Here is a 26,538-nt window from a genome sequence, read left to right as displayed (position 1 = left end):
AATTGAGTGATTTTTTTTAAGGTCACTCAGATAGTGACAGAGCTTGTTTTAGAAGCCGGACTCATTTCCATCTCTTTTCTACCTGCTTATCAAAGAGTAGTACCATATCACCTAAATCTGAATGTCCTGGATGAATAGTAATTACTAAAAAGATGCAGATCCTTGGCTCCACTCGGATCTTATAGACGCAGAATCTCTAGAGTTGGACATGGGAATACGCAACTTTAGAAAGGCCCCACAGACGGCTGGTATACACCAAAGGAAAAGGATCGTTCCCCTGAGACAGGGGTAGAGGGGGGAGGGAGATGGGGGAAGGGAGGGGGTGTTGAAAGGCAGAGAGAGGGAAAGGGGATGGGAGAGGGGGAAGGGAAGGGCAAGGAAGGGAAACAAAGGGAAGAGGAGGGAAGGGGAGAGGAATGTAAGAGAGAAATGTTAATACCATAATTCCTGCAGGCTTGAGTGAGGGTTTCACTGTTTTGTTTCAAAAGGATTTGAGAGAATATAGAAGTCATATGCAAAGGAACATTGGACAATTATAGGTAAAGCAAGGACAAAGATTGAGTAACAGAAGAGCTAAGTTGGCAAGAAAAGTCACTCAGCTTTGCATGGGACTCTAATTCTTCTAGTAACGAAAATCAATTAAAACAGTGTTTCGAAAACTTTTAAAATCTGACAGTATTAATTTGGTTCTAATTCTCCCAGCATCGGAGCAAAAAAGATGTCTGTTGCATTTTTATTTTCTAAGTCAGAACTCAAGGGAACTGCTTATACATACAAAGTGTAGAGAATGTCTACAAGTTCGGAAACCACTTTCATATCTCTTCCCCAACCCAGCATGATCCTATAACTGTAGTAACCACAGCAATTGAGTATCTACTGCCCATCAAGCATGATAAACAGGTCTTCCTATTTAATATTCATGAACTCTTAAGCTGCCTCCCCATCTTATGGGCAAGAAAATTCAAGGCTGGTGATCTTGTCCAAAGATTGAATACACAGCAAATGGCAAACTGGGCTTCAAAACCAGATCGTTCATCTCCAGAGCCTACACCCAGCTGACTCTCAAGTAAGTGAGTAATGAAATAACCATGACCTACAACAACAGTCCTACTGGGAAGGAGAACTAAAGCAAGGATGAGAAAATGGAGAGGAGGAATAGTACGTGAGAAAACCAGAAACTGGGATGAATCGGCAGCTGTTTACCAGATAACGGACAAGCCCTCTGCTGGGATGTAATTCCCTTTGAACCAATCCAGGCCGTATCTTATCTTTGGCTCCCGGTAACAAGCCTTTAGGGAATAGTCATGCTAACTGACAGAGGTTTGGATTTCTTTAAAAATATGAAAAAACTCAGTACCACCAACTATAAAAGGGACTTTGTCATTATTAGAACTTCGATAGGTTCACAAATGAAACATCCCCACCAATCAATCCATTCGCTTGCATTAACTAGCTAGACAAACGAGTTGGACATCTTCACCTGAAAGAAAATCCTTTATTTTAGACAAACTGTACATTTAAAAAAAAAAAAAAACCCTACTACTGTCTTCGTGATAAATTTCTGAGACTTCTGTTCTACGTTCATTAGGTGTCTTTGAGGTTGACAGTTATGTTTGTGTGGATTTGAGCAGACTGACACATTTGAATTCTTGTTGTGTGATAATTAGCATGTTATGTAACTATATGAGGCCATTTTTTTTTTTTTAATATGGATTGAAGGCTAGGGAGTTTCATACCCTTGTAAGCTCAGCCTCCTTTCTCACAAATAAATTGGACTCCTGCATTTGTCTCACAAGCCTAAGACCTGAAAGATCTTGTGCTACGCTGTTTGAGATTTTTGGTGTAAACCAGTAAGCCCTTCTGCAGCTATTAATACCTTATATATAAAAGCAATCTTATCTACAATGTTTCGTGCTATATACAATAGTATTTTTGTTAACTTTGAGTTATTCACATTAGACAAATACTTGCAATAATATATTCTCTGTGAAGCACTTAGCACACAATACTTAGCACTTGGTAAGGCAGGACATGGTTCTCCCCTTCCTCCTTTCCAAACCTAGACCCTTCTCTATTGCGTAACCTCGGTCTGTCTCTCTGCTCTGTGCTTCTCTTCCAGCCCATTTTCATACTGTCTTCCCCACATTGCCTTTATCTCCAAAGAGAAGACGGCTGCCTTTTTGGCAAAGAAAGCTCAAAAGAGAAAATAATCTTTGTAATTATATTTGATAGGTACAAAAATGTGAAGCATTTTCTGTATTTGCTCTTTAGATAAAAATGGCTATGATCCCTGGTAGTCACATGAGTCACCAGACGAAAAAACTCCAGATTCATTTCTATCTTAAAATGGTGGTGATTCTAAGCTCCGTGAGAGACCGGAATACAAAGTGAGCTGTAAAATGCGGACTCCCTCTGAAGATGACTCCTTGAGATGCTTTACATGATTAGATGTTAGGATCTATTCTGTGAAAGCGAAGGATGGTCTTCTGTAAGTGTCCGACGAGAAATAATTCTTCATTGTCTTTTGTGAGAGTCTGGTTTTGTTTCAGATGCTCTCTCTGTGTTCCAAGTACCATCCGAGGCTGCTTGCTTGCTTTTTTCTGTGTTGTTTTCAGTAAGATGAGCACCACAGTCAGAATGGCACCATGCGGCTGAAGCTGACACCAAGCACTTTTGGTGGTCCTCAGAAAACAGCCTCACTTTGTTCTGTGTTTAATGCCTAGGATGTAGACTCTGCCGGGGCACCTGCCATTTTATACAACTCTCTAATCTTCCTCTTTATTAGCTGTCTGGCAACATTATCACACTGGCTGCTCGGTTTAAATCTCGTTCACTCTTGTAATATAAAAAGACAAGAGAATGTCCCTGAAGATAGAAACTTAGTCTCTTGTACTGTAGACAGTTATTTTTTTTTTTCAATGTAATTTTCCTTGAAACAAAAATTCTTTTATACTTTCACAGGAAAAGAGAGTATGTCTTTGCCTTCTAAGTAAATATTTTGCATTACAATTGTCCAGATGTGCAAGATGCCTACTGAAGCTTTCTCTGGTTAATGACTAATCCTTTAGATCAGTTGTTTAAAAAAGCTCACGCTACAGTATATATTCTCATTCATTTACTTATTTATTTTATTCATTCAGACAACATTGATTCCTGCTGTGAATCACACAAGATGCTAGGTACCATGAATACCAAAAAGAATAGTGTGCTTTTGAGAAAACAAGTAGGGAAGATAAACTCATAAAGACATCAGTGAAAACACAACACAGTAGATGTTATGATAGAAGTAATAGCCAAATATCCTGGAAATACAGGGATTTCTGTTTAGGCATGAATAGGGGAGTATAAGAAGATAGCACAGAGGAGGAAGAGATATTTGAATCCACTGTCAGTGTGTGCCAGAGAGGAATTAAGACAGAAGGACATTCATAGGAGAGAAGACCTGAAGAGTTTAGTTTGGCTAGAACAAAAGGGAGTTTGGTAGGGAAGACCAGGACCAGAACATGGATATGTCACTTGGATCAGCATGTGAAAAGTTATCTGGAACTAATTAACTGCAATTAATTGCCCAGGTATTGGGTGGCCAACTGAAATATGGCTAAAAGCTAAGAGCTGGATCTGGGCTGCAGAGACAGTCACTGTAATACACAAACAGTCATTACCAGAAAGCAAATCTACAACACCCTGTGACAGAAGATCCTGGGGCCATACTTTTGTCCTAAAAAGGAGCTCCAAAAGACCTGGGTAAAAGGTGATCACAGAGGTAGGAGGTGGGAAGAAAAAGAGGAGTTGTCAGGGCTTAGGAGAAAGCCAAGCTGGGGAAGGGAGGGAGTAAAAGGAGGCCAGAGGAAGTTTCTCCATCTACTGGGGGGGTTAGAGTAAAGAAAGATTAAGAACAAGGGCTAGGGGGTATAAAGCTCCACCTGCCATGAGTCTTTTTTGCTTTTCCCCCTCCTCTTCTTTCTATAGGAGCTATACCCGGTTTGAGGCTAGTCCGGAGACCTAGGAGGCAGGGAGAGAGGAGGAAAAGGAAAGGTGTCCCCAGGCGGAGGTCTGTGTGCCTGGGAAAGCACGTGGTCCATCATACAATGCAAGTCCTGAACCAGACTTTTCCCACTAGAGCTGTGCTGCTTTCAGATGAGGTGCTGGAACTTTGCCCCTTACTGTTTATGGGGTCTCTGATCTTTTCACAATGTTTAATCTGGGGTCAAATTTGGCTCCAGTTGTTGTAATTCTTTACATTTTTCTTACTGCTTAAAGCAGTGAAAACCTGTTGTTTTCTCTTGTAATCTCTGCAGCTACCCTACCCACTACAGCCTGCTTCCCCTGTGGTCTTTGCATTTCTGGAGTAGAAGCCAGGCATAGCATCATTCAGTTTATTAGGAAGAAGAACCTGAAACATAAACTGGTTGACCTCTCAGTGCTAGTGTTTCCTCCGCATTTAACCCCTGTTATATGATGGTCAGGCTATGTTTGAAAAACTACCGTAGGGGCACCAGGATAGCTCAGTTGGTTGAGCAGCAGACTCTTGGTTTTTGACCCAGGTCACAATCTCAGGGTTGTAAGATGAAGCCATGAGCCAGGGTCTGTGCTCAGTGGGGAGTCTGCTGAAGATTTTCTCTCTCCTTCTCCCTCTGCCCCTCCCCCAACTTGTTCTCTCTCACGTTCTCAAATAAATAAACAGATCTTAAAAAAAGAAAAGACTGCTATGGAGGAACTCACAAACTAACTGTGCTCCAGGACAGCCATGTTTTACAATAATGTTCCTCTTTCTTACATTGAGCTGGATATGTTTCTTTGAGTCTTCTGGTTTCTTATATTATCACTTGGAACCATAGGCTTGATCATATCTCTTTCCACATCGAATTTCTTTTGATATTTGAAAACAGCAAACACGTTTCTCAGCCTCTTCAGAGGGAAATAATATGAACACTGGAGGACTCACTCATCAGATATTAAACTGGGATCATTCACCTGAATTAACTTCTTTATGAGAAGAATTAAAATGAAGCCCAGTGTTTAAGCAAACAAATCAGAAAAAAAAAAAAACAAAAACCAATAATAAAAGAGGAAACGAGGGGCGCCTGGGTGGCTCAGTCGTTAAGCGTCAGCCTTGGGCTCAGGTCATGATCCTGGGATTGAGCCCTGCATTGGTCATGATCCTGGGATTGAGCCCTGCATTGGGCTCCTTGCTTGGTGGGAAGCCTGCTTCTCCCTCTCCTACTCCCCCTGCTTGTGTTCCCTCTCTCGCTCTCTCTCTTTGTCAAATAAATAGTAAAATCTTAAAAAAAAAAAAAGAGGAGGAAATGATTTCCCCAAGTAAGTGGCAAGGCCAGGATTTAAAGCTAGAATGAATTACAAATTATGTTTAAAAATACATTTGGAGGGGAGAGGGGGGTTGGGAGAAGGGGGGTGGGGTTATGGACATTGGGGAGGGTATGTGATATGGTGAGTGCTGTGAAGAGTGTAAACCTGGCGATTCACAGACCTGTACCGCTGGGGATAAAAATATATTATATGTTTATAAAAAAATATATATTTAGAGGCACCTGGGTGGCTCAGTTGGTTAAGTGTCTGCCTTCAGCTCAGGTCGTGACCCCAGCGTCCTGCGGGACCCCAGGTCCTGAGCTCCCTGCTCAGTGGAGAACCTGCTTTCTCTCCTGCTCTCCCTTGTCCCTCCCTCTGCTCATGCTCTCTCTCTCCCTTTCTCAAGTAGATGGATGGATAGATAGATAGACTCTTTAAAAATACTCTTCAATTTACCTTTTAGTTTTATCAAGGTCATATAGCTTCATAGTTTACAAAACCACATAATGCTATACTATAATAACATACTAATAACAATCACCTGCCTTATCGCTTCATTCAATTAGAAGTGAGTCCATTGCTGCGTTCACTATGCGTGCTGTCTCTGCCTCACAGCACTATTTCACTCCTCCCCACCTTTACTGCTGGGCACGTGCACATACGTACATGTACTGTGCATGTATTATGCAGTCACACACAGAATCTATATAGCTAGGACAAGATCTGCCAACATTCGTATATGCTTAGCATTTCTGCAGTCTGCTAATTCTGAATGAACGTCTTTTTGAGTAATTGGGCTTATTTATGTGGTATGTTAAGTTACTTGGAAAGCACTGTCAAGCCAGTAATGATAAGCCTTAGTTGCCTTAGCTTAATTTCTCTCATCGAAAACCTGGAGTATATGCGAAGATAAAATCAGAAAAGTACAAGGGACAGAGGGACAGAGGGAAGGTTTTAGGCAGAAAGACTAGGTGAAACTCCAGTACAAAATGTTGGGGGGAAAAGGAGAGTGAGAGATGCGAAACAAAAACTGCAAGAACACGTGCTAAGGGGAATTTAATGGTTTGACAGGTGATAAGATTCGGATCACTGCATTGTGAAAGCACGGATCAAGGAAGGGAATTATGAAAATGGTTGCTGTGATTTATAAATCTGATCACCCTAAGTCGTCTTTGAAAGAGCCGAATGAACACTGGAATTTCTCTTTAATTAATAACCATCATCGAATCCGTGTTTCTTTGAATGACACTCACACAGAATTGGGGTAAAATAGGTAATTTACAGCCTTCTGCACTTGTGGGGTTCAAATCTAAACACAAGGCTCCCAAGGTGAAAATATTAAACATCCCTGACAGGGAAATAAGAGCTACATCCCATTTTCAAATACACAGGAAGGACAAAAGGAAATTAGATTCAGAATCTGTAATAAAAAGGAAATTAGTTTTTTTTTTACTTGTAGCCTTTCATAGGTATTAAAAAAAAATTGAGTCCATTCTTAATGCTTAGCTTCCGGACCCTCCTTGCTATTTGCTAAGGAGATAAACATACATTCATATTTTCAGTTGGTCCTCTCTTTCCTCTCTAGTACTTCTGATGGTTTAGGTTGCAAATCATTAAACCCAAGTTATCCCAGCTAAATGAAATGTTTAAATGATACTTTTTGATCGCCCCCCACTCATATTCTAATATATATATACACACACACACACACATATATATACACACACACACAAGTATGTACACATACATTCTAATACATATATATGTATACACACACACACACACACACACACACTAGCAATGAGATGATTTTGATCTATTTATTATTTCTCCATTCCTGTAGCAGAGTTGGCAAAAACAGAACAAAAGGAAATTCACCCAAAACCCAACAATATTGTTTGTTCTCTGGCCCCCTTCAAGGAGTATGATTCCCACCCCCCTCCCCGCCCCTGGTCTTCTACAAATGTCAGTGGAATTCAGTGAGCTGGAAGACAGGTAGGGGTTCAGTGTTCTTGACAAGGTTTAGAATAAAAATAAACTGCATGATATTTATTTAGGACCTTACAAATATGGTAAAAATACAAAGAAATAGTAGCCATAAGCTCTACCCTTATGAAATTCATGATATAGTCAGAGAAGTAAGATGATTTGAGAAGTGCCTAACAGTAGAAGAGATAACAGTTTTAGTCAACAGGATGGTATCATATGCAGTGTTTCAGAAATAGATTCCACCCCAAACAGAAGACCTTTCTATCTTCTTTATTAAGAAGTCTGGGATGATAAGGAAGGAATTAAGTGATGTGATTATAGTCTCTATTTTGTCACTAGTGAGCTAAAGGACTTAAAACAGTTGCTTAACCTTTGTGGGCCTGAATTTCATTATCTGAAGAAAAAAAAAAAGACTAAAAGGAATAATAGTTCAAGTATTTTTAGACCTAAAAATCTATAACTGTGACTCCTTTTCACAACTGTGACATGTGTATACCTATTGGGGCTGAATCAAGCCATCAAAAAAGCCTACATACAGGGTATATAAGTGGCAATGTCCTTGGGATATTTTAGGGATAGACTGGATGTCACAGTAGATTCAAAAGTGGGGCACTTCAATCAAATATATAAGTATTTCCTGGAGATGATTCTGAAAATCATCAATAATTTTTTTTCTATTTATTTCTCCTTAACGACTCTCCATCCACAAGACTGGAGGTCATTAAGTTTTACCATTTATCTGTGGAATCCAGCGTAGGGAGCATAATTTCATTTCAGTCAGTAATGTTTCAAACCCTATCATATGAGAACCGTTGTACAGAGCTACACTCTCCCTTCATCCAAGTGTATTATGTATAAATTTGGTTTTGAATCTTGCTAGCTCAGAGGCCAGATTAAGAATTTTTAGTAGGGGCTCCTGGGTGGCTCAGTGGGTTAAAACCTCTGCCTTCGGCTTGGGTCATGATCCTGGGATCTAGCCCTGCAATGAGCCCCGCATTGAGCCCCTCATCGAGCCCCTCATCGAGCCCCACATCGAGCCCCGCACTGGGATCTCTGCTCAGCAGGGAGCCTGCTTCCCTTCCTCTCTCTCTGCCTACTTGTAATTTCTGTCAAATAAATAAATAAAATATTTAAAAAAATTAGTACTACCCTGCATTGCTTGGGGCAATTTCTATGAGACTAAATTGGAAATGTCATTTTCTCCAATGGTTCAGAAAGGGGTCTTTCCCTAAAGAAAGTCTAAGTTTAACATGTTTACATGCTTGCCAGAACATGTGTCAGAATGAATTCAGGGGTTTGTCTGTGAAGTTGGCAAATTTCTCCCCCTTATGGCATCAGTCTAGTGGACTCTGGAGTCTGTTGCCTCTCCCAGGGAGACGGAACAAGGCGGGATCTTTTCTCTCAGATCTCTTGCTTTGGGGCTCACCAGGAGCTCCAGAACCAAGAGGCTGCTGTTGTTGAAGCCTGTATACTAGTGACCTGGTGTGAGGTCACTGGCTCTCTAATTGAGGGAAGGCTGACCTTCCTCATCTACCTTGATACATACGGACAATACATACAGACAACACTACGGAGCTCTCCAGGAGGAGGGGGCTCTAGTTTCATCCCTTCTATTCCTCTTCCACTGTGACTTTAGATTTCCTAACACTTACTACTGTGGAAGAATGATTTCCAACTTTTCCTCAGTATTTTCTCTTTCCCACCAATGTGCAGCCTCTCTTCTATCCGTCAGTCCTCACAGCATCATGAATGAAGGGACTCTGCACACAAAGGCACAGACAACACTCGTTTCTGGATGAGTAAGATTTAAAAGTCGGCACCAAACCTCTTCTTAGAAGCATTGACTCCTTTCTTGCTACTATAATTTCTCTTCTCCCCACAGCAACCACTTCAAATTACTTATTTTCCTCACTTTGGTGACATTTATCAAAATCTTATATTTGGGAAAAAAGTAGATGCAGTTGGTTACAACAAGACGTCACCGTTTGATGGGCAATCCCAGGTTACCCATATTTTCACATGGAACAAAACTGACCATAGAATGAATAGATCTCTGATGGTGAAACATGAAAGATCAAGTCCATGAAAGAAGTTTAATCCACAGAAGTAGAGATGCTGCCTGTCTCTATAATAACATTTTACAATAATAGTCACGAAACAAAGTAATAATGGCGACTATCGTTTACTGCATTCTTACAATATGCCAATGTGATTTGTAAATACATCATCTCATTTATTCCCCAACAACCTTATGAGGTAAGCAATCCTTTTTTCTCTTATTTTGCAACTAGGGAAATCAAGTATTAGACTTGCTAATAAGTTCACCCAAAACACAAATAGTAGATGAGTAAATAGGATTCAGACTCAGGCAATCTGATTCTAGAGCCCAATTTCTCAACCACTACTCACTGTCTCCCAGTAAGTATTATAATTAAACAGATTGATGGCAGAGATAATTTAGACTATTTTAATTTAGGCTAGTTAAATTAAATTAGATCAGCAGACAGACACTAGAGTCCCTTCCCAATTATCACAGTTAAGTTTATGAAAGCACCCCTGATAGAGGAATTTTCTATTGAGGACCTCAGGACCTTATTTTTTTAAAAAAATGTGTTATGGAAAATCAAAGACAGTAAAGGAATAATTGAGAAGGTCTTTTTAAAGTAAGTATTCTGAAAATTTAAAAAAAATTTACAAAGTAAAATAAGTATACTAATTGTTCATTAAAATGAAACAATAAAATAGCCCTCCAAGTTAAAACAATATTTATCCATCTTATTATAAGGATTATTCTACTATCAAATTTCCATTCACTAACACTTGCTCAGCAGAAAATTTTCAGTCTCTGCTTCTCCTGAAGTTTGCTTCAATCTACCACTGCTGTTTTACGAAGAGCCATTCATGTGCATCTGGACTGCTTTGTTCATTTTTGAATTTCTAGTGTAACACACCTGTTCTTGGTCAGAGAGTCTTTAGATCACTGACAAGGTAAAAGAACTATCACACTAGATTTTGAGGAAGGATAGCTGGTATTTTGGACTACTGCGTATAGATACACTTTTGAACTATACGATGATCACCTACATATACTAATGTATATCACAAAACTGAAGGACATTACACAATGCATCACTATGTAAAGAGAAGACTTCCTTATTACCACACTAATGATTTCCTTTTTGCCCCAGTTATTTGGGGACTGAGCAATAGTATGGAAATACTGCTCCTATATCAAATATAGCAAGCTAAATTGAAGATCTATGATAAGAGGTGAAGGTTTATTGCCAGAAACAGTGACAAGGGTTGGAAGCTGTGAAATTGAGAAAATGGTGAAGGTGAACCAAAGTATAGCTATTGAAAAATCGGATGGCAGGACTTCTGCACAATATGTAAGTAATAAGTATTCAGTGAAAAAAATGGAATGGTAATATAATGATAAAGGATTCTTGGTAAATGGATAAATGGATGGATGAGGTAGAAAAATATTGAATATTTCCAACTTTATAATTTTAACAAAGATTTAATCAGGGATAATATTTGATTGCTATATTGTATTCTGTTACAATCTCTGTTGTACTTTTCCATCTATAAGTACAAAAAATAAAGACATAATGTCCTCTAATCACTATCTGTGAGATGCTAAGGACTTATTTTGCTCTGCTTCTTTTATACTGTTTCATATTAACAAGACATCTTAAAACATCATGAAAAGTACCAACCTTGAAAGCTGCATTTTGTTTTTCTCATCTCACCTAAAAAAATAAAAAGACAAGAAAAAAAAAAGGAAATTTAAGTGAAAGCCAATTAAGGCAACACGACAGTAAAAAGAACATTAAAAAAAACACAAATTTTACCCATTTTTCCTTGACAAAGGCGACACATTTAACTGTAAAGAGAGAAATACTCTGATAAAACTTTTTCTCCCCCAAATACTTTCTTTTTTAAAATGTTTTGTGCTTTTTGTACTTCATGATAGTTAGCTTTTTAAAATTTGGGGAGGCAAAGCAATTATCAATGACAATGAGAAAAAGTACAGAGGGGATGTTTAATAAAAATGATAAAACTAAATTGCATATAAGAAGAAAACATATAGGCAGCAATTAATCAACCCATGGAAATGTGCCATCATGATAAGAGTTTTTGATAAATTCAGACAAGGGTATTTTAAGAGGCTATTATAATTTACTCTCAGGTTTCTGTATTTCTCTTCTTGAATGCTGATTAGAACATAGGCTTTTGCTTCTTTTCCCTCTTTGCTCCCCCAATAATCTGTTCTCCCTTATGGACCAAGTGATTATTGTGTTGTTTATAATAACTGTTCTACATTCCTTATGGAAATTGTAATTATGATGCTGAATATTCAAACTGCAAGCCACTTTTCTCAGGGAAATTGTAATTATGATAATGCAGTATTTACCCAACCAATGTTTTCTAGTCATTGTTCTCTTTGAGGAATGAGGAGGTGAGAGAAAAAGCACTGAAATAAAACATCCTGTTGGGATCTCAGATACGTATTCTGGAAAAGCATAATAATAATCATAACAATAGCTGATAATTGCTATAGGGCAGGTGTGGTATAATCAGGCTGACATATATGGGACATACAAGCATATTACATGCAGGCATATGTGAATTACATACATTTCTCAATTAACTTTCATACCAAGCTCATGAGGCAAGTCATATTACTATTTTATAAGGCTCAGGTATATTGAGCAATTTACCTAACATCACACAGCTAGTAAATAGTAGAGTAAGGTTTAAACCCATATCTGTAAGACTTGTAAGTCTTTGTATGTCGAAAGCCTCTGTTTCATTCACTGGTGTCAGTGCACATTGGTAAACTGATTAACGGACTGTCTCCTTTTTCCAAAACCAGCATTTCTCAATTTCTGTGAAGTATAGTTGGCTTCTTGGCAGACAGATACTAACTATAACCCTTACTCCTAAAAAGTAGAATTTCTACCTTACCCCAAGAATGGAATAAACCTCTGTGCAGAGTGAAATTCAATGCCATCTTTTTGAAGGGCAATTTGACATTATTCATTAAAATTAAAATTTTTTCATGCCCTCTGACCCAGTGGTTATATTTCTAGAATTTATGCTAGAAGTATACAAGTAGTCATCACAGCGTTGCTTTAAATAATGAAAACAGAGACGCCTGGGTGGCTCAGTTGGTTAAGCTATTACCTTTGGCTCAGGTCATGATCCTAGAATCCTGGAATCGAGTCCCACATCGGGCTCCCTGCTCCTCGGGGAATCTGCTTCTCCCTCTGGCCCTCCCCCCTCTTGTGCTCTCTCTCAGTCTTTCTCAGATAAATAAAATCTTTAAAAATAAATAAATAGATAGATAAACAAATAAATAAGTAATGAAAGCCTATAGAAGAAGCTCGAATGTCCACTCTGTGATTCAATAGGATATTAAAGTTATTAAAAAGCAGGGTTACACAGTATGTGTCCTGGAAAAATGCCCATAAAACACTGTTAAGTTAAAACAGCAAGCTGTGAAATAGTATATATGATTTTACCATTGTTAAGTGCATATATTTATTTGTGTATATATAATATCTGATTTTACATAGAAGAAAATCTAGGAGAATAGATACCAAATACTTAAAGTAGTTGTCTTTTAGTAATAAGTTGAAGAGGGAACTTCTTCCCTACCATGATTAATGAATTCTCAGTGCTTGAAATGCTTATAGCGAACATGCATTTTTTTTGATAAGCAGAAAACAAATTTTTAAAAATATAAAAAGACAGGGGCGCCTGGGTGGCTCAGTGGGTTAAGCCGCTGCCTTCGGCTCAGGTCATGATCTCGGGGTCCCGGGATCGAGTCCCGCATCGGGCTCTCTGCTCAGCAGGGAGCCTGCTTCCTCCTCTCTCTCTCTCTGCCTCTCTGCCTACTTGTGATCTCTGTCTGTCAAATAAATAAATAAAATCTTTAAAAAAAAAAAAAAAAAAAAAAAAATATAAAAAGACAGAATTAAGGACACCCCCAAATAAACACAGAATTATATTTATTTCAAAAAGAAGATCAACAAAACAAAGTTAAATCCAACGTCAATCCCTGAAAAATCTCAGTAAGTGAGCCCTCAGGGAGGATGAGAACTGGGTCTCTCCTGACTCATCTGCCTGCCGTACTTCTACTTTGCCAGATCTCTGCAACCAGAGCCCCAAGCAAGGATGGAGACTCACTAGAAATCAGTAGTGACTGTTTAGGATTTTTTCAATATTAATAAGCAGTGACCAAGCACCTACCACATACAAGTACTTTACAGACGTGTTTTTAAATCTCATAATTGCAAGGCAGGTATTTTTACTTTTAGTTTTATAAATGAGGAAAATCATGATCACTGAAATTATTTATTTATCCAAATATTCTAAGTTGGCCTGTGTTCTCTCTTTCTTTTTTTAACTTGGCAAACTGACCAGCCTTGATCAAAGAAGAAACTAAGGTGAAAAAGAAGCTCAGAAACTAAATCAAAACGGGGAATAGAAGGCAAGAACAAAAATATATAGTGATTTTTTTTTTTTTTTAGCATACTACATTCTAGTCACTGACTTACCACCTTATGGAGCTTGAAGATTTCCAAGATCTGCTCTTAATTATTTTCTAAGCTTTAATCTATCTCTGATACCCTGCCCAAGGGGTTCCCGTCCCCTTTCACATTCCTTTTTTAAGCCTTGGAATATACACTCTTGTTCTTTCAGTGGAACCCATTTATTTCATGAAGTCCACACAATGTGAATTTCTGTTCTCCGACATGTGGAAAGGTTGATGAGGTGTCCAACCTGATAACAACAGGGGTCAATGCCAAGCCTCAATTTCAGCATTAGGCCTCAGGGAGAGCAACCATGCACTTGATGGAAATCTGATTATGACCCTGAACCTCTTCTACCTAAGATAGAGCAATGATTCATTTTTATGAAAACCGAAGCAAATTCCCAATATAGGTTTGCTTATTTGTCTGTAGGGCCTTGTTCAGCACCATGATATGAGTGTTTGATACATAAGTACACGATACTGCATAATATTACCTCAGACCAGTAGAAATTCTTTGGACTTCAGCAGTGGACACATAATTAGGCAATCTACTCATCTTAAACATACTGCATGAACCAGAAGCCGCTGGCCTGATGGTCCAATGGAATGCACTTTTGACATGACAGCTTAAACACCAGTTTGAAGATGATATCTTGCAGTCATGGGGTGTCATTGAAAGGATCTGATAAATATTCCAAATCAAGAACTTTCTTTGGTACTGCATCCCCAACAGACAGAATGAATACATGGGTCTAGGAACCAAGGGGAGGAAGTAGAAGTGGTTAAACTTAGCATCACTCCCAGTAGCCTAACTGGAGAATTTGTTCTTTCTGTTTCCACAAATTTAGGTTCTGAGGATCCAGAGATTTTGATTTTCATTGAGAGGATGTTTCTATGAGAGGACAAAGTAGGAGTCTCAAACTTTAAAATGTATTTTGCATCCAATCACTTTGGGCATCCTATGCCAGCTGACTGGCAACAGGAAGTCACCATACTGGCAGGGCAACTGACTGATCATCAAGAAGAAGTAGAGCTACTGTCCTACCACGAGGGCAGGGAAGGATTGCTGATATCCAAGTGGCTCAGAGAACATTTCCTAGTATTTTCCTGCCTGTTTTTATAGTAAATGGACAATTACAGCAACCATGACCTAAGAAGGGAATGGTGAGGAGAGGTTCAGCCCCCTCAGTAACAGTCTGAGCCAGCCACAAGGTAAACCACATATATCAATATCTCAGTAGAGGAGCTGGCAGAGGAAGAAAGAATTCTAGAAGAGTAGTAGAAGAGAAAAGACAATAGGAAGACCGTAAGTATTAGTACTGTTGTGGCCTTGAGACTAGATGCACCAGCAGGGGCTATGGTGTGGGGACCATAGTGGAGTACTCTTCCTTTTGAAAGTTTTCTGAAAAAAGGTGACCTACTAAGGAATCCTGGAGAAGCTGCTCCAAGATGGTATAAACTTATTATAGGAAGCAAGAAGAGCCAAATGTCACAAGAAGTAGACACAGTAGATGGTGAAGGTCATCACCCACATTCCCCTTCAGGACAAGGGAGTCATTTCCACAGCTGTCTCAAGTGTTGGTTTTTGATGGCTCAGAGCTGACTCCCTCTCTGGAGATTTTTCTCCTTCTACCAAAGGGCACTGACTCATCCAGATTATTGCCTCTCCCACAGGCAGCTCACATCCAACGACTCATCACTAAAGGAGTACAAAGCCCAAGCCCCCTTTTTTCTATCTTGGACAACTTCAACAATATTGATCCAAGTACACTCCCTAACAAACTTCCTGCATAAAACACTTCCAGCTCAGAATCTTTCTCTCTCAGGAAAATTGACTTAAAGCAAGATTACAAAACTCAGAAGACATGGCACTGAACATTGAACACAGGTACAACTGCCTGTAAAGCCCATATTGTATATATAATGTCTTCCTGTTTCCCATAAAGAACAGCTTAGAGGCTGGTATCCCTTAGCATCTGACTTTTGATTTCCACTCAAGTCACGACTAGGTTTGTGAGATCAAGCCCCAGGTCAGGTTCCACACTCCACAGAAAGTCAGCTTGGGATTCTTTCTCTCCCTCTCCATCTGCCCCTCCCCCTGCTCATGCTCTCTGTTTCAAATAAATAAATAAATAAATATTTTTTTAAAAGCTTAATTTAATTTTCAACATATATTTGTTTAGGCAGGAAACACAGCCAATAATGCTATGTTTAAGTGTTACACAGTATCTATAATTTGCTTCCATTAGAATATTAAACTAATGTATTTATATCTCTTGAAATTCAGACTGAGATAAATTAATAGACATACATACACATACATACTAACTTTTATTCTGTTAAAATATATATGTACATACATATGCATGTATGGGTATATATCTAGGTTATAAAACATATCTCAAAACTAATTCCCAGGTTAATTTGGCCCAAATCCCTAGTTTTGCTAGACTATTTTCAAAGAGCAATATGATACTTTTAACCATGCCATTTTTTCTAGGAAAAAATTCCATACTTCTCTGTTTCAGAAAACTTAAAAGATTAGTTATGGAACAAGGACTTACATTTTTACCATAAATGTAAGGATTTTATCAGGCATGAAATGTAGTCAGAACGATTTACGGTCCAGTAAAATATTACTTTAGGCAGCTTTTATAATCAGAATACAGAAGTTACCTAATTCTATGCAGTTTTGAGAGAATGCTGTTAGGATTTTACAACCAGTGAAGAGTGCAATTCAGTGGTCACCACATCTCTCTAATCTCTTTTCTGGAAATCATTGTACCTCTTTGCTCTATTCCCAAAGAAATTTCACATCACCAATTCCTTTTTCTCGCTTACCAGCTCTTAATACTGGATCTAATCACTATGCCCTTCTGTCTAAAGAATATGGCATCACTGACATGAATTTACTCATGTCATCTGGTCATTATACTTCACTAAGGGCTCCTCATGATAAATAAACCCAAATAAACCCAAGGGGTTAGATTGTATTCCTTTGACAGAAAACCGAGACAAGAAAATTGCAAGAAACATATTTAACCTGGCCACAGGGAGGGAGAAAATAGTTGCTACATGTAGAAGAAGACTTTCTAGCTTTCCTTTTATCTTACTTGTCCTAGTTGGTAAATAAAAGATACTATATTATTTTGTTGGGGGCTGGCTTTTGAGAAACTCTGAAACATCAAAGGGATGTGAAGAGTTTCAACTTGGGATAACTGGCATACTCCCACAGAAGCTGCATTATATATCCCATGTGGAGATGTGGGTCAATAAAGCAAAGCAAGGAACACAGGAAAGATTTTAAGTGAAGCATGAAGCTAATGAATTTTTTTTTTTTTTTTTTTTTACTAAGAAGTAGCAGGCTTTGTATAGTATACTCCATTCAGTGAGCTTTTTTTTTTTTTTAATTTCATTTATTTATTTGACAGTGAGAGAGAACACAAGCAGGCAGAGCAGCAGGCAGAGGGAGAGGGAGAAACAGGCACCCTGCCAAGCAAGGAGCCGGACATGGGGTTTGATCCCAGGACCCTGGGATCATGACCCGAGCCGAAGGCAGTTACCTAACCAACTGAGCCACCCAGGCACCCCCATTCAGTGAGCTTTAAGTTAAAGACATCCAGGGTGCCTGGGTGGTTCAGTCAGTTAAGCCGCTGCCTTTAGCTCAGGTCATGATCTCAGGGTCCTGGGATACAGTCCCTCATCCACCTCCCTGTTCAGTGAGTAATCTGCTTGTCTCTCTGACCCTCCCCAATTCAAAGAGCAATATGATACTTTCAAATAAATAAAAATTATTTGATATCAAATAAATAAAAATTAAAAAAAAAGACATTCAGACTTCCAGAAACACCTTGACTAGACTATTGTTCACCTAACGATCAGTAATTCTGTAGAACTGTACAATCAGGCATTCTAAATTCATTCTGGGGTCATTCATTATTCTTAAGCAAATTCATTAATATGTTAACCTGTAAACTTCGGAAAGACAGCAACATGGACTTACAACAGTTCATTAATCATTATAATTGGGGTTATAGAAGACAAAGATGCTCACTACTTACTCACAAGGAGCTTGCCTTGACTTAGAATGCCAGTCCACCTGGCATCCTCTCAGACCTGTGTCAGTAAAAGGCTCCTCAGTGCCTAGTGAGCAATATGTTTGGTTCAGAGAAGAGAGTCAGTTTTGCCCATGACATTCAGAACTAGTCTAGCTGAGTGACTTTCAGTACAGAAAGTGACATGTTACGCTACATTTTATATCACAGTAGTACATACGAAAACACAGACCAACAAACAGATAAAGACTTACAGACAAAGGCATGGGGTTGAGTTTTTAAGCCCAGGTTCTCTCCAGGACAGAGCCTATTGGTGGAAAACTGATGTTGCTAAGAATTTAATTTTGATACAGTTTTTCAAAGAATACCTAAAATTATTTAATTTTAAATTAAGTAAGAGTGAGAGGTTGGGGAAATGTCTTAATTTAGGGTGAATTATATAGAAACTGGCAGCAGGCTGGAGCCAAAGGCATGGTTTGGAGATAAGGAGGCAGTTTGTACGAACTGTTGAGGTGGCACCTGCAGGAGAGTGAATGCAGATTTGTTTGATGTTTGACAGAGATGGCAAAGAGAATCCAAGTTAACTAATGTGAAATCACACCTTCCTACCACTCTGGAGAAGCAATATGGTTAAAAAAGCACTGAGCAAGGAATCAGGAGGCCAGCCTTTAGTCTATTCTCTACCCCCAAATAGTTTTCTGTTTCAGGGCAACATTTTTCCTTAACCTGTGGGACAAGTTAAGTCCCAAGAGGTAAGCTAAGCATAGGAAAGGTATACAGCTTGACTTCATCTAAGTAAGAGATAGCTAGTAGGGTGTATCCAAGCCAGCATCCCTGAAAGGGAACAAAAAGCATATTCAGAAATGTGAAACCTATGTGGAAAGACAAAGGAGAAGGAATAGAATCAAAATATGCACCAGAACCAAATGTCAGGGAATATATGGAAAACTGGATTAATCCCATGATAGCATATGTTTGGATATATAAGGTAGATCCCAGAGATCATACAGCACAGCAAGAAATGTGGATTTGTGTTGACTGTTCAGGAATCACATGGTGTATTTGTCGCCTGACGTCAAGGTGGACTGTAAGCACTGCACAAAAGGCATGTCTCTCTCTCTTTCATGTGGTAAGTGGCACATGGTAAGCTCTCAACACATAACTTAGAATGAGTGAATGAATGCACATGTGACTAGAGGAGATAAAAGGGACAGAACTAAATGGGACAAATACAGCAAATAGCTAAGTGATGCATTTGGTGAATATGGTTGGTCAAAAAAGCACTGGCCAAGGGATCAGGGAGCCAGGGTGTCATTATAGGTGCCTTATAATTTTTAAACTAGTCCTTAATATCATTTAGTCTTTTAAAATAAAATAAAGTAATACAATGAAAATACGAGATTTTTTACTTGTTTCACCTCCTCCCCAAAAACTGCACTACTTGACACAGAATGATTTAGACAGGAATATAGGAAAAAAAGTATGACTTCTTTTTAAGGTTTTATTTATTTATTTGAGAGAAAGAGGGAAAGAGAGAGGAGGAACAGAAGGAAAGGGGGAGATTTCAAGCACGTTCCCCCCTGAGAGGGGAGCCCAATACAGGGCTGGATTCCATGACCCACGCTGAAATCAAAACTCAGACATTTAACCGACTGAGCCACCCAGGTGCCCCTAGAAGTATGACTTTGAATCAGTAGGAAATGTGATGTGTTTCCCACACATTGTAATGCTGTCTTAAGCTTTATTATTACACCTGCAGTATATAAAGGAAGGTAGGAAATGAACCTGCTTTTCTGCTCAGTTGTCACATCAACAGAGAGCATTGCTTTGTTTTGGAAACCAGATTTTATAAGATGCACAAACAAATGGAACATAATCTGGGAAAAAGGCTAAGTTAGTAAAGAAATTCAAAATAAGGAATGGCTGAAGAAACTGAACATGATCAGAGGAAACACTCAAATTGTTTTGGAACATCTGAATAAGTCATAACATTTTAGCTAGAGAGATTTCTAGTAACATGATGAAGAATACTAAAAACTGTCTCAAGATGGCTTTTATTGCCTTAAGACAGGGGCTGGCAAACTACAGCCTGCCAAAACCAGTCTTATTCTTTATATATTGTTGATGTCTGCTCTCTTGATATAGTAACAGAGATGAGCAGATTAGTCAGAAACCATACAGCCTACAAATATATTTACTATGTGACCATTTACAGAAAAAGTTAGATGGCCAGTGCCTTGAGAGATAGACAACCATTCCTTCATTTATTAATTCATTTAGGAAACATGTTTCAAGCATATACAAGGACTCTAAAATGTACAAGACACTGATAATATATAGATAAGACACAGTAGGTACCTTAGTCTAGGTACATACTTGTCACCAGACATAAATAAACTACGTGACCATTAACAGGACATTTTAGAGAGGAGAAAATCATGAAATAAATTATTAGACTCAATGACTACAAAAGCTTTCTTTCAAATGCAAAATTCTTTAAAAGGGGCAGTTTCATGGAGGAAAAAGCCTTAAAAACATTGGTAAATGGAAACAGATGGAGAAGTAGGAAGTGGGGTTCCTTTAGGTACAGAGAAGAGTGAGTGCTCAGAGAATAAAACCAGTCAATTTGGATAAGCATACAGAGTAGGAGTGTAGAAACACAGAGGAGGTATGTCTGGAAAGAGCAGAAGAACCACAGTGGGAAGGGTATTCTATAAGGCTTAATATTTCTCAGGTTATTTCAGACAATGGGAAGCTACAAAATTAAATCCTGGGAATATGGATTTGACAGTGATATGTAAGATGAACTTGTGAAGAAGGAATAGTACAGGCTTAAAATAAGAAAAAACACAAAATCTACATACTTGTTGGGAAGAGAGAAGCAGAAGTGGATGTGTATTTCACATGAATGAGATATGTTGGGTCCATAGCAACTCAGGCTCTTCAAGCACAGGGAGCAGTGTCTAGGAACGACTGGGGCCTGTCCCTGACTGTCTATTTCTTTCTCAGGGCCAGAGGTTTCCTTTCTGTAAGACTCAAAGAAACACGGAAAAGTCCATCTTCAATACACAAAGAAGTTCAACCCTGGTGGGTAGAAAAGTGTTGTCATTCAAAACAGGATCCCTGATAGTAATTATGGCTAGGTAGAATGTTGTTTGGATTCTTAGAGGAGAAGCCATCACTTTTTTCAGTGTCCTAGTTAAAAGGCAGCAATTGAGAAATGAGTGTATCAAGTCCAGAAGGAAACAGCAGAGCAAAACAAACAACCTGAAGTTCAGCAGTAGAGTTTTGATTAACATGGTAGAAGTAGAAAAAAAAAATATGTGAGACTGTAGGTATTTGTATAAAAAGGGCTGCAGCCCATTGATTGGTGAGCTTGAGGTTATTAATGTATGATGTAATATAATTTGGAAGTGGGTGTGGTATGAATACAGATAACAGATCTCCCGGAATACTGGTACAGCCCATAGGATAATTGTAACTACTTTTGTGGGGAGCTCAAGTGTTTCAAGTGTCCAATTTGGGTTGGAGTGTACATGTATATATATCAAATATACAAAATGGTGCCTAAGTCTGAATGGGCACCACCAAGAAGACAAATGGGCAGTAATCTTTTCAAAGATTATTATTATTGTTATTCCTAGATATAATTGTGGTTCTAAAAGGAAATCTTCATCTTCTGCCTGTAGTCTACTCAGTGGTGTTCAATGGAAGTGTTCAGCTTGCAGAAAGTCGATTATATATTGACAAATGAGGAAATTACTTGGTTGGCCCATTATATTGCACTTCTAACCTAACCATCCTTTTGTAGAGAAGCCCAAAGCTGCAAATATTAGGAAGATTTTTGGCCAAATCATTACGGCGCTGCCCTGTGGGTCAAAAGGCTCAGGCCATGATTCAGAGTTGTATATTTTATTTCCTTTAATTCACAGATGTTTGCATATTGTTATAGACAGAGTGAGCATGTTGGAGGGACTATATTGCAGTGAGAAGAGTGTCTTTGGATTCAGATGCACCTAGGCTGAATCTAAGCGTTATTACTTATTAACTAGAAAACACTAGGGGAGGTCCTTAACTTCTCTGAGCTCCAGTTCTCTTATCTATAAAATGAGAGTTACTGAGATTATACAGATTGTGCCTGGCATTTATTAGACACAAAAGAAGTATCAGTTCCATTTCTTTTCAATACTGTTTTTGATTATTAAACTATCTCAGCAAGTTGCATTTATCATCATGACATTCAAAATAGGAAAGCATTATTAGAACATCTCAAATGTCTAGTATTCAGACAAAGATATTCTCACATGGAATGCTTCACGTGGAAAGATTCACATGAGAAAACTCATCAGATATGTCTTTGTAAAGCAATCACGTCAATAAATCATGTATTAAGTGAGTTTAGCTAGCCACCTACACCGTATTATGGCCATTAATTGGTGTTCACTTATATTAAGGACAGACATAATATCCACGGGGAGAGTCAGCAGAATACCAACTAAATACATTTTATATTTTCTATGTTGTGTCTTACCAATACTTAGAGCAAAGCCTTGAATCTCATGGGGCTCGTTCACATACAATCTGTGGCTCTTCCACACCTGAAACTCTCATATAGGAATACTGTAATTAAGTTCTATAGGCCACACAGTATTATTTAATAGGAAGTGCTAAAGCACAGAGGCATAATACTTGTTCTATTTTTAGATACCCTTGATAGGGGTCTTCAACTTGCTATGTGATCTTTGACAGGTTACTCGACCCTGTGGCTCATTTTCCTGATCTGTAAAATGGGGATGGTAATAAATAGTACCCACCTCACTGGGCTGCTATGAGGATTAATTGGGAAACTGCTACAATTCAAGCACTTGATCACACTGGAATCATGATTTTTTTCACACCTTTTTCCAAATACGATTTGTGGAGATGTATGACATACATGATGATTAGAACAAAAAGAAAAGGAATATTACTGTCAAAGGTGGTGGTTGTGGAGGTGGGGTCTTTTCTGCCATAGAGCTGATCTTCCTCAAGCCCAATCCAGAACCAAGACCCTTGGTTCAAATCCTTCATTTGCGCTTTATCACCTGTAGGATGAAACTCATTTGCTCTAGGATGTATGTGAGGCCCTTTGTAGCATAGCCTCTGTCTACCTTGCTGGAAGCACTCGCTGCTTCATTTTTAAAGTTGAAATATCTGTCATAGATATCTAGTCTAATATCATAGATCTCTACTCTTTTGTTAGAGCAGGATCTTGGATTTCTGCTCTGCCTCTTGTCTTCATATATAGTTCCTACTCTACCCAGCATGCTTTCTTCTCCCTTCTTTAATCTCCCATGAAACACTTTATAGTGTGGGAAGGTTTAGGAATGGAAGTCTAAACCCACTGGAAGGTCTCCAAGAAAGGCCAGCATGCTAAAGGCAGTAGAGACTCCTAGAGAGGGCTATGCATCCCAGACAGTGGGAAGTTAGGCTCTGCAGAAGATCCCACCTGGGAAGGAGGCGTCCATGCAGAGAATCTCTTAGCGCACAAAGTCATTAACACAAAGACTTTGGAGGTGAATGAAAAAAAAGAGAGGTTTGTCACCTCACAGCCCCAACCACTAAATTAATGTTGAATGTTGATTTATGCTAATGACACTTAGTAATGTAATTCTCTGTAAGAGCATCTGTACAATATTTCAGATATTCCCAGAGGTGCTTAGAGAGAGGGAGTAAGTCAACCAGATAATATTGTGTGAAATTAATTAAACAGTGACTTTAATATAAGGAAGCTCTGAATTGGAAAATACATCTGTTTTGTATAAGCATTTTCTTCCAACACACCTGCAGTGTTTAGGTTTGCCTAGCATTCTTGTGGTAAAAGATTTTAGAATAGAAAAAGCTACAGTCTTATCCAAATGCATAAAAGGTTATTTGGCTTGTGGGCAGAATTACATCTATGGAAATTCTTTTGTGTATTTTCATATTCATTAAAATAAAACATTACACAATAGAACATGTAGAAATTTCCACATATTAAATTAGTGATAAAGAGTACTATAATACTTATTTCTATTTTAAACTGCTGTTAGATAATTTCAAAGCTATATTTAGATGAATTTTTTGAATTTAGTAATTTTTAATAATGTCGTAAGGAAATCTACCATCAAAATAAAAGCTAGAGAACTGACAGCATTTTCTTTCTCAATCCCAAACAAATGATTCTCCTGAACCCATTTGCTCAAGCAAACAGCAATCTGAATTCCACATACATTATTCTCTTCCTTTCCATTATACATGGTGTTTTATCTATAAGCATTCATATGGAAGGATATATATATTTATATATATTGCATATATTTGTATACGAAAGTGCATTTATAATGTTCTTAATTTTAAAAAGTAATCACCTTGTATTTAATTATTTGGGCTTTTTCTCAGTTAGCATTTTATTGTAGTTATGACATATTTGCACCTGCTTCTGCTTTTTAATTTATTTCAATCTGACATTCTATTCTACACTTTTTTTGAAAGGGAGAGAGCATAAGCATGTGTGTTGTACACATGTGCAAACAGGATAGGAAAGGCAGGGAGAGGGGTAACAGGGGAGGGAGAGAATCTTAAGTGCAATTCCACACCCAGCACAGAGCTGGATGTGGGGCCTAATCTCAGGACCCGGAGATCATCACCTGAGCCAAAGTCAAGAGTCAGATACTCAGTCCACTGATCTACCCAGGCACCCTCTGTTCTACACTTTTTAAAATAATAACCCTCTCCCTTTATTTTTTCCATTCTTTTTAAACAAACACATCATATTCATAGAATTCCACTCTTCAAACATATCTGGTACAATCATTCTAGACTTTTAATCTTGTTTTAGTTTAAATATATTTTATCTTTCTCTTTGCTCTTAGTAATTTTTAAAATGACAGTTTTTAATAAAGAATAAAAATAATTTTAAAACACCACATTCTCCTAAGACCTATCTAACTTCTTCTTCTTTAAATACTTCTTCTTCTTCTTTAAATACTTTATCCAAACTATTCCCAGTGTGGGTCTTTGGGAAATTTCAGAAGCTTTGTATAATAAAGTAAACCATCTCTTCACATTTAAATAACAGATGGATATCAAATTCTAGGTCTTAAGCACTTTGATTATTTAAAGTACTCCACTGTTTTCTTGCATCTAACATTGTAGTTGAAAAATCCATTAGTCTATATCTTTCTTTTTTGTTTTAAATTTTAATTCCAGTATAGTTAACACCTGGTGTTATATTAGTTTCAGATAAACAATATTGTGATCCAACAATTCTATAAGTTACTCAGTGATCATCAGGATAACTGTATTCTTAATCCATCACCTGTTTCTACCACCCCACATCCCCTCTGGTAACCATCAGTTTGTTCTCTATAGTTAAGAGTCTGTTCCTTGGTTTGCTTCTCTCTCCTTTTGTTTTTCCTTGGGTTGTTTATTTGTTTTTTAAATTCCACATATAAGTGAAATCATATAGTATTTATCTTTTCTGACTAAGTTTATTTTGCTTATCATTACACTCTCTAGCTCCACCCACATTGTTGCAAATGGAAAGATTAAATTTTTTATGGCTGAACAATATTCCATTCCATTAATGGGATATTCTATTACTCATCTTCCTTACCCATTCATCTGTTGATGGATACTTGGGCTGCTTTCATAATTTAGCTATTGCAAATAATGCTGCAATAAACACAGGGGTTCATGTATCCCTTTGAATTAGTGCTTTCGTATTTTATGGGCAAATATCCAGTAGTGCAATTACTGGATCATAGGATAGTTCCATTTTTAACTTTCTGAGGAACCTCCATACTGTTTTCCACAGTGGCTGCACCAGTTGGCACACTCACCACCTTCCAAAGGGTTCCTATTTCTCCACGTCCTTGCCAACAGTTATTTGATTCTAGCCATTCTGACAGATGCAAGGTGATATTTCACTATAGTTTTGTTTTGTACTTTCCTGATGAAGACTGATGTTGAGCGTCTTTTCATGTGTCTGTTGGCCATCTGTATTTCTTCTTTGGAGAAATGTCTGTTCATGTCTTCCACTTATTTTGAATTGGACTACTTTTTTGGGGGGGTTGTTACGTTGTATAAGTTCTTTGTATATGTTGGATACTAACCCTTTATCAGACATGTCCTTTTTTAATATCTTCTCCCATTTATTAGTTTGCTTTTTAGTTTTATTGTTTGCTTCACAGCACAGAAGCTTTTTATTTTGCTGTAGTCCCAATAGTTCATTTTTCCTGTTGTTTTCCTTGCTTGAGAAGACATATTTAGAAAGAAGTTGCTACACTCATAATCCAAACAGTCTGATTCTTGTTTCTTTTATGTGATCAATTTCCTCCTATTCATTCTTTCATTCAATTAATATTTATTAAATGCCTACTGTGTGCTATACTAAGTTAGGCAACATGGGTGTAGGAGAGGCAGAGCCACACATTCTTGAACGTCGCCCTCTAGTGGTACGCACTTAACACAGGCAAACATGTTTTTAAGGCCAATTTTAATGGAGGCATTACCTTTCTTTTGTAATCTTAAAGGCTTGGTGCTCAGACTCTCTATACCTATACCATTTGCTTCACTTGATTTACTCCTTACCTCAGCTCCAAGTTCCTGTTATATTGTAAT

General features: G+C 38.1%; 1 protein-coding gene across 6 annotated transcripts in view; it reads right to left on the bottom strand.

Moving 5' to 3' along the window:
• Positions 1 to 26,538, bottom strand: part of LINGO2 (leucine rich repeat and Ig domain containing 2) — a 1,169,724-nt gene that overhangs the window by 369,240 nt on the left and 773,946 nt on the right. For 5 of the 6 annotated variants that reach the window (XM_032307279.1, XM_032307282.1, XM_032307280.1 and 2 more), the window contains one exon: positions 11,016 to 11,048. The exons of the other annotated variant lie outside the window; for it this stretch is intronic. The gene's annotated coding sequence lies outside the window, so the exon portion shown is untranslated. The remainder of the gene's footprint in view (positions 1 to 11,015; positions 11,049 to 26,538) is intronic. 6 annotated transcript variants of the gene reach the window in all.

The sequence above is a fragment of the Mustela erminea genome, chromosome 12, assembly GCF_009829155.1.
Source record: "Mustela erminea isolate mMusErm1 chromosome 12, mMusErm1.Pri, whole genome shotgun sequence".
Taxonomy (NCBI): Eukaryota; Metazoa; Chordata; class Mammalia; order Carnivora; family Mustelidae; genus Mustela; species Mustela erminea.
Note: the sequence above shows the minus strand (reverse complement) of the source record. Positions and strands in the feature narration are given on the sequence as shown.